The following is a 9,158-nucleotide window of genomic DNA, read 5'->3' on the forward strand; positions in this document are numbered from 1 at the left end:
TTCAGTCGGTCCCGAGCCAACTCCCTTCCTCCTCACCGGTCGTATGATTGTAGTATTGATCTCCTTCCGGGGACCACTCCTCCTCGGGGTAGACTATACTCTCTGTCGGCTCCCGAACGTAAGGCTCTCGAGGATTATTTATCTGTGTCTCTTGACGCCGGTACCATAGTGCCTTCTTCCTCTCCGGCCGGGGCGGGGTTCTTTTTGTTAAGAAGAAGGACGGTACTCTGCGCCCCTGCGTGGATTATCGAGGCTGAATGACATAACGGTTAAGAATCGTTATCCGCTTCCCCTTATGTCATCAGCCTTCGAGATTCTGCAGGGAGCCAGGTGCTTTACTAAGTTGGACCTTCGTAACGCTTACCATCTCGTGCGCATCAGAGAGGGGGACGAGTGGAAAACGGCGTTTAACACTCCGTTAGGGCATTTTGAGTACCGGGTTCTGCCGTTTGGTCTCGCCAATGCGCCAGCTGTTTTTCAGGCATTAGTTAATGATCTTCTGAGAGACATGCTGAACATCTTTGTTTTTGTCTATCTTGACGATATCCTGATTTTTTCACCGTCACTCGAGATTCATGTTCAGCACGTTCGACGTGTTCTACAGCGCCTTTTAGAGAATTGTCTCTACGTAAAGGCTGAGAAGTGCTCTTTTCATGTCTCCTCCGTTACTTTTCTCGGTTCCGTTATTTCCGCTGAAGGCATTCAGATGGATTCCGCTAAGGTCCAAGCTGTCAGTGATTGGCCCGTTCCAAGGTCACGTGTCGAGTTGCAGCGCTTTTTAGGTTTCGCTAATTTCTATCGGCGTTTCATTCGTAATTTCGGTCAAGTTGCTGCCCCTCTCACAGCTCTTACTTCTGTCAAGACGTGTTTTAAGTGGTCCGGTTCCGCCCAGGGAGCTTTTGATCTTCTAAAAAAACGTTTTACGTCCGCTCCTATCCTCGTTACTCCTGACGTCACTAGACAATTCATTGTCGAGGTTGACGCTTCAGAGGTAGGCGTGGGAGCCATTCTATCCCAGCGCTTCCAGTCTGACGATAAGGTTCATCCTTGCGCTTATTTTTCTCATCGCCTGTCGCCATCTGAGCGCAACTATGATGTGGGTAACCGTGAACTGCTCGCCATCCGCTTAGCCCTAGGCGAATGGCGACAGTGGTTGGAGGGGCGACCGTTCCTTTTGTCGTTTGGACAGACCATAAGAACCTTGAGTACATCCGTTCTGCCAAACGACTTAATGCCCGTCAAGCTCGTTGGGCGTTGTTTTTCGCTCGTTTCGAGTTTGTGATTTCTTACCGTCCGGGTAGCAAGAACACCAAGCCTGATGCCTTATCCCGTCTGTTTAGTTCTTCTGTGGCTTCTACTGATCCCGAGGGGATTCTTCCTTATGGGCGTGTTGTCGGGTTGACAGTCTGGGGAATTGAGAGACAGGTTAAGCAAGCACTCACGCACACTGCGTCGCCGCGCGCTTGTCCTAGTAACCTCCTTTTCGTTCCTGTTTCCACTCGTCTGGCTGTTCTTCAGTGGGCTCACTCTGCCAAGTTAGCTGGTCATCCCGGTGTTCGAGGCACTCTTGCGTCTATTCGCCAGCGCTTTTGGTGGCCGACTCAGGAGCGTGACACGCGCCGTTTCGTGGCTGCTTGTTCGGACTGCGCGCAGACTAAGTCGGGTAACTCTCCTCCTGCCGGTCGTCTCAGACCGCTCCCCATTCCTTCTCGACCATGGTCTCACATCGCCCTAGACTTCATTACCGGTCTGCCTTTGTCTGCGGGGAAGACTGTGATTCTTACGGTTGTCGATAGGTTCTCTAAGGCGGCACATTTCATTCCCCTCGCTAAACTTCCTTCCGCTAAGGAGACGGCACAAATCATTATCGAGAATGTGTTCAGAATTCATGGCCTCCCGTTAGACGCCGTTTCAGACAGAGGCCCGCAATTCACGTCACAGTTTTGGAGGGAGTTCTGTCGTTTGATTGGTGCGTCCGTCAGTCTCTCTTCCGGGTTTCATCCCCAGTCTAACGGTCAAGCAGAGAGGGCCAATCAGACGATTGGTCGCATACTACGCAGCCTTTCTTTCAGAAACCCTGCGTCTTGGGCAGAACAGCTCCCTGGGCAGAATACGCTCACAACTCGCTTCCTTCGTCTGCTACCGGGTTATCTCCGTTTCAGAGTAGTCTGGGTTACCAGCCTCCTCTGTTCTCATCCCAGCTTGCCGAGTCCAGCGTTCCCTCCGCTCAAGCGTTTGTCCAATGTTGTGAGCGCACCTGGAGGAGGGTGAGGTCTGCACTTTGCCGTTACAGGGCACAGACTGTGAGAGCCGCCAATAAACGCAGGATTAAGAGTCCAAGGTATTGTTGCGGCCAGAGAGTGTGGCTTTCCACTCGCAACCTTCCTCTTACGACAGCTTCTCGTAAGTTGACTCCGCGGTTCATTGGTCCGTTCCGTGTCTCCCAGGTCGTCAATCCTGTCGCTGTGCGACTGCTTCTTCCGCGACATCTTCGTCGCGTCCATCCTGTCTTCCATGTCTCCTGTGTCAAGCCCTTTCTTCGCACCCCGTTCGTCTTCCCTCCCCCCTCCCGTCCTTGTCGAGAGCGCACCTATTTACAAGGTACATAAGATCATGGACATGCGTTCTCGGGGACGGGGTCACCAATACTTAGTGGATTGGGAGGGTTACGGTCCTGAGGAGAGGAGTTGGGTTCCGTCTCGGGACGTGCTGGACCGTTCGCTTATTGATGATTTCCTCCGTTGCCGCCAGGGTTCCTCCTCGAGTGCGCCAGGAGGCGCTCGGTGAGTGGGGGGGTACTGTCATGTTTTGTCATTAATTATCATGTCTTGTCCCGGTGCTTCCCCTTCTATTCGTTTCCCTCTGCTGGTCTTATTAGGTTCTTTCCCTCTTTCTATCCCTCTCTCTCCCCCTCCCTCTCTCACTCTCTCGCTCTCTCTTCTCTCTATCGTTCCGTTCCTGCTCCCAGCTGTTCCTATTCCCCTAATCATCATTTAGTCTTCCCACACCTGTTCCCGATCCTTTTCCCTGATTAGAGTCCCTATTTCTCTCCTTGTTTTCCGTACCTGCCCTGTCGGATCCTTGTCTATATTCACCGTGCTGTGTCTATGTTTTGCCCTGTCGTGTCGTGTTTCCCTCAGATGCTGCGTGGTGAGCAGGTGTCTGAGTCTGCTAGGTTCAAGTGCCTTCCCGAGGCAACCTGCTATTATGCCTTTTGTTTTGTTAAGTATCTTACTGGATTAAAAACTCTGTTTTCGCCAAGTCGCTTTTGGGTCCTCATTCACCTGCATGACAATAATAACCATAATGTTGAAGTAAACTTGGAGTCACGGGATCTCATGATGTATGGTCCTCCCACTACAACTCGTTGGGAAAGCATGCAGTTTATAGCACTTTGTGACATCGGCTTTGGAAATACATTTTGATTTGATTTGAAATTAGGCTACAGATTAAATAAGATATGACGGACTTCCACTCTGCTGACCATACAGGACTAATAAAGGTACATTAAAAAAAAGAATTATGTTTGAATTGTGATTCATCAGGGGTTGCTGTGGTAACTGCAGCACTGGTACTTCGTGCCTATGTATATAATGCAACAACTTTTACCAATTTAACTTTATTTTCCGGTACATTGGAATTTAACTTCAAAAGGTAATGTTTTCAGCACTACGTCATCACACACAGCCATTTTATCTAAAACAAGTCAATTTGATGGAAACACAATCTTTGGTGGGAAAATGCTCATATTGCTTTTATGCAGATTGTAGAATATTCACATGAACATCTGTCGCCAATTGGATGGAAACCTAGTTTATGACGGTAATATGTGGTTGTCTCACCTAGTTATCTGTTGGATAGAAACCTAGTTTATGATGGTAATATGTGGTTGTCTCACCTAGTTATCTGTAAATCGCTCTAGATAAGAGCGACTGCTAAATAACAAAATTAATTAGAGGCACACTAACACACTAACACACTAATTAGAGGCACACTAACACAAAGAGCAATGCAAAATAGCCTACATTGCTAATATAAAAATATATATAGTACCCTAGCACTTTGCAGATTGTGCAGCAATGTGGTTTTAAAGTGGGCTATGTATCCAGTGTGACCACTTTGTGATTCCTCAATTGAAATGATTGTCTGCATTTGTAAGCTATTCCTTCATTATAAAGACAGATCTCCATGTTAGTTATTTACAGTAGCAGATGCTCTTATCCAGAGCTTATAGATATCTAGGTGAGACAACCACGCTATCACCTTCATAAACTAGGTTTCCATCCATATCTAGGTGAGACAACCACATATCACCTTCATAAACTAGGTTTCCATCCATATCTAGGTGAGACAACCACATATCACCTTCATAAACTAGGTTTCCATCCATATCTAGGTGGGACAACCACGCTATCACCTTCATAAACTAGGTTTCCATCCATATCTAGGTGAGACAACCACATATCACCTTCATAAACTAGGTTTCCATCCATATCTAGGTGAGACAACCACATATCACCTTCATAAACTAGGTTTCCATCCAACATATTGGCAACATATTCAAACATCTGCAAAATGAAAATTAGACACATTTTTCCACCAGTGGTACGTTTCCCCCAGAAGGTTGTTGCCGATAAAAGTCAGAGCACACAACGTGCACTTTTTCATTTAATTTTCATGTACCGAATAAAAATGTAATGTTCAATGTGTTTCTACTTATAGTTTTGTCCAAAAATGTTGAGTTAAATAGCATTGCACCACTCTGGTCTTGGTACGTGAACCCTAGCTAACGGCTCCCAGATACAGTGCTGGTAGGCTGTGTGGGTAGGGTGGTCTACATGCCAGATACAGTGCTGGTAGGCTGTGTGGGTAGGGTGGTCTACATGCCAGATACAGTGCTGGTAGGCTGTGTGGGTAGGGTGGTCTACATGCCAGATACAGTGCTGGTAGGCTGTGTGGGTAGGGTGGTCTACATGCCAGATACAGTGCTGGTAGGCTGTGTGGGTAGGGTGGTCTACATGCCAGATACAGTGCTGGTAGGCTGTGTGGGTAGGGTGGTCTACATGCCAGATACAGTGCTGGTAGGATGTGTGGGTAGGGTGGTCTACATGCCAGATACAGTGCTGGTAGGCTGTGTGGGTAGGGTGGTCTACATGCCAGATACAGTGCTGGTAGGATGTGTGGGTAGGGTGGTCTACATGCCAGATACAGTGCTGGTAGGATGTGTGGGTAGGGTGGTCTACATGCCAGATACAGTGCTGGTAGGCTGTGTGGGTAGGGTGGTCTACATGCCAGATACAGTGCTGGTAGGCTGTGTGGGTAGGGTGGTCTACATGCCAGATACAGTGCTGGTAGGCTGTGTGGGTAGGGTGGTCTACATGCCAGATACAGTGCTGGTAGGCTGTGTGGGTAGGGTGGTCTACATGCCAGATACAGTGCTGGTAGGCTGTGTGGGTAGGGTGGTCTACATGCCAGATACAGTGCTGGTAGGCTGTGTGGGTAGGGTGGTCTACATGGCGAGATTATTATGGAAAATCATATTTTAATTTGTTAAACGGCAGTCAAGCATCGATCATCATGTCACCAGAATAAGACCTTCAACATTTATTGGAAAGGAGCATCAAGCTCATACCGTGCACTTTCAGCCCCCTGTGAACTTCATCATAACTTATTTCATCTGTAGCCTAATAAACTACATGGTGGACCACACACCATGTCATCAAGTGACTCCAAGTTGACTTTGATAATGATGGTTATCGGAGCCGGTCCTGACCTCCCCGGGGCCCTAAGAAAAATTCTGCTAAGGGGCCCTCCTACCTGACCTGTAAGCCATGCAAACCATTTACCATTGTCACACAGTCACACATGTCAGCCCAGTGCTCCTACCATCTGTCGGTCTAAGAACAAGTAGACCAACACAGAACAGAACGAGGTATAAACAAACAATATTTATTGAATAGAATGTTTTCGAAAGAATCTTAAGATAAGTTAATATTAACATGAACATAAATAAGAAATTGTAGAAAATATAAAATATAAAAATACAATAATAAAATATAACACTGAGCATTGGCTCTGCTGCCTGGTAATTAGTCCAGTCCTCACAATATTATACAATTAGCTTTGTCTATACAATGTAAACATACGCCTATAGGCTATGGCTGCAGCTACAGTATATGTCTTTAAAAATAGTCAAATAAAACCTACACATCTGTGTGTTTAACTTTGGTTCCCTCTACAGCCTGGGCATTTTCAGCATCAGCATGGACACAAGTCTATCTGGACTGTCTGGAGGAAATTGAAACAATTGAAATTGTTTCTTCAAAACACTCCTACTTTGTGTGTCAGCTGAAAAGAAGGTGAAGAGCTTTTTCACATCCCCAAAAACCCAACTGCATCTTTTGAAGATTTGGCAGCATCTGCAATGTGAAGGTTTAAAGTATGTGCTCCACATGAGGCGAACACAAGCTCTGGGATGTTTTATCAGTAGTCTGTCTTTACTCCTTTGTGCTTGCCCTTCATGTTGGTCCCATTATCATAAGCTTGCCCTCTGCAATCTTCAAATGGAATCTTCAGCTTGTTCAGCTTATCTAAGATGACAGTGGACAGATTCAGGCCTGTTGTAACCTCAACATTCACAAAGCCGAGGAAGTGCTCCTTGATCTCTGGCTTTCCCTTTAAAGCCACGCTCCTCAGAATAATGGACATTTGCTCCTGGTGACTAATGTCAGGTGTCCAGTCCAAGATAATGGAGAAGTACTTGGAGTCTCTTACTTGAGTCACTATTGCTTCCAGAATATCTTCACTCACAATCTGTATCAGCTCATTCTGTGCGCGCTTCCCAAGCAATGAGCATGTGTCTCTCCATCTTTACTTTTGCTGAGATGATTTTCCATAACGGGGTCAAATTTTGCCAGTAATTCAACCTCTTTTAGGAAGTTTTCATAATCTGGTTGGAAGAGTTTGTCTGATGAACCCCTGAATGCTAGGTTTCTTTCAGCCAGAGACTGGGTGGTACTCATTAAACGTGTAAGGACATCCCACCATCTCTTTCTTTCAGCCTCCAAATTGTAATTTGCATCTGGTCAAGTGTCTGTCCCCGACTTAGGCGCAGACCAAGTTCTCTCCACTTAAACATAATATTTGTGTGTTCAGGACTACCCTCATGGTGTTCAGGACTACCCTCATGGTGTTTCAGAATGGTGTTGATATTTGACCAGTCATTCACACCTTCCTTTATTATTTTGTAGTCTTTTGTAGAACAGAGCTTACAGCTAAAACAATATACAGCGTTGTTTTAGAATGAGTATGAAAGCCAGCTCCTGGTAATCTTTTCCCCATTTGACAGCTGTCTCTGTAATAAGCCTGAATGGAAACCTCTCCTTGACTTGTTTTTAGGGTAAGAAAAATCCAGTCCTGGTTTGAATGAACCTTTGCACACTAACACACTCAGTCCTTATAAAGTCTGTTAAGACTGGGGATCAATCACCTGGGTCATTTGGTTGAGCAGCAACTGTTCTATTAGGGTCTGAGCTGCTTGTATCTGATGTTGGCTGTACATCTCTGGTTGTGCTAGTACTGGCTAAGGCTGCCTGTACTTCATCTGGGTCTGTGTTAGTACTTGCTGAAGACCGCTGTACTGGGTATGTGTTAGTACCTGCTGAAGCTGCCAGTACTGGGTCTGTGTTAGTATTTGCTGAAGCTGCCAGTACTGGGTCTGTGTTAGTATTTGCTGAAGCTGCCAGTACTGGGTCTGTGTTAGTATTTGCTGAAGCCAGCTGTATTGGATCTGTGTTAGTACTTGCTGAAGACAGCTGTATTGGGTCTGTGTTAGTATTTGCTGAAGACAGCTGTATTGGGTCTGTGTTAGTATTTGCTGAAGCCAGCTGTATTGGGTCTGTGTTAGTACCTGCTGAAGCTGCCAGTACTGGGTCTGTGTTAGTATTTGCTGAAGCCGTCTGTACTTGGTCTGTGTTAGTACCTGCTGAGGCTGGATGTGGATCAACTGAGTCTGCGCTTGTACTGGCTGATGATCCAGCATCTCCTCTACTGACAAACTTAAGCATAGCATATGTAAATTATAGATAACGATACTATCATTCATTTGATCCTCTGCATCAGGCCCATTCAAACTGGCTCCCCAGATTTCCTTTTAATACATTTTCAAATATAAAACACTATTTATACTATGGCTTGACTGAATACATGATGGTTATTATTTACTGAGAGATGTACATCCATATTACCCAGCATGTCCAGCTAATCAACATTTAAATTCAAGAAGGGCATTCTATGCCATCAAAAGGAACATAAAATTCGACATTCAAATTAGGATCTGGCTAAAAATACTTGAGCCCATTGTCCTTTAAGGTTGTGAGGTCTGGGGTCCGCTCACCAACCGAGAATTCACAAAATGAGACAAACACCAAATTGAGACTCTACATGCATAATTCTGCAAAAATATCCTCTGTGTAAAACAATAAATAATGCATGCGGAGCAGAATCTGTCCGGTACCCGCTAATTATCAAAATCCAGAAAAGAGACGTTAAATTCCACAACCACTTAAAAGGAAGCGATTCCCAAACCTTCCATAACAAAGCCATTACCTACAGAGAGATGAACCTGGAGAAGAGTCCTCTAAGCAAGCTGGTCCTGGGGCTCTGTTCACAAACACACCCCACAGAGCCCCAGGACAGCAATACAATCGACCCAACCAAATCAACAGAAAACAAAAAGATAATTACTTGACACATTGGAACGAATTAACAAAAAAACTGAGCAAACTAGAATGTTATTTGGCCCTAAACAGAGAGTACACCGTGGCAGAATACCTGACCACTGTGACTGACCCAAACTTAAGGAAAGCTTTGAATGTGTACAGACTTAGTGTCAGTGAGCATGGCCTTGCTATTGAGAAAGGCTGCCGTAGGCAGACATGGCTCTCAAGAGAAGATAGGCTATGTGAACACTGCCCACAAAATTAGGTAGAAACTGAGCTGCACTTCCTGACCTCCTGCCAAATGACCATACTAGAGACACATATTTCTCTCAGATTACACAGATCCACAAAGAATTTGAAAACAAACCCGGTTTTGATAAACTCCCATATCTCCTGGGTGAAATACCACAGTGTGCCATCACAGCAGCAATATTTGTG

This window comes from Oncorhynchus gorbuscha, linkage group LG13 (genome assembly GCF_021184085.1).
Source record: "Oncorhynchus gorbuscha isolate QuinsamMale2020 ecotype Even-year linkage group LG13, OgorEven_v1.0, whole genome shotgun sequence".
Taxonomy (NCBI): domain Eukaryota; kingdom Metazoa; phylum Chordata; class Actinopteri; order Salmoniformes; family Salmonidae; genus Oncorhynchus; species Oncorhynchus gorbuscha.